The sequence below is a fragment of the Anarhichas minor genome, unplaced genomic scaffold, assembly GCF_050575085.1.
Source record: "Anarhichas minor isolate MPS153535 unplaced genomic scaffold, ASM5057508v1 ptg000006l, whole genome shotgun sequence".
NCBI lineage: Eukaryota > Metazoa > Chordata > Actinopteri > Perciformes > Anarhichadidae > Anarhichas > Anarhichas minor.
In genome coordinates, this window is record NW_027466452.1 from 2,189,116 (window position 1) to 2,189,546 (window position 431).

Below are 431 nucleotides of genomic sequence, written 5' to 3' on the forward strand. Positions count from 1 at the left end.
CTAATGGTCAGATCATGTTTTTTTTATGTTTGCAGATCTAAGTTAAATGTTCATTTGATTCTAAATCCAACCAAGTGTGAGGTTTATAGGAAATGCGGAGTGCATTTTTATAAACACTAACCGATGAGAGAACTGTCTACATTTGCTTACTGCAATTAGCACAAAGTAACATCTGTCTTTTGATTAAAAAAACTTGTTTCATAAATATGAACAAATAAGCCAGTCCTTGAGCCAGTCCTGTCATCTAGTCTGCCTGAAGCAAGCCGCCGTACCACGAGGCGCCTCGCTCACCAATTCCATGCCTGAACTTACGGGGGTTCCCTCTGAATACTTGGACTTTAAGGAGGTTTTCAACAAATCCAAGGCCATGTCTCTGCCTCCCCCATGATTGTGCCATCGACCTCCATCCTGGGATGTTCCCACCTAAGGGG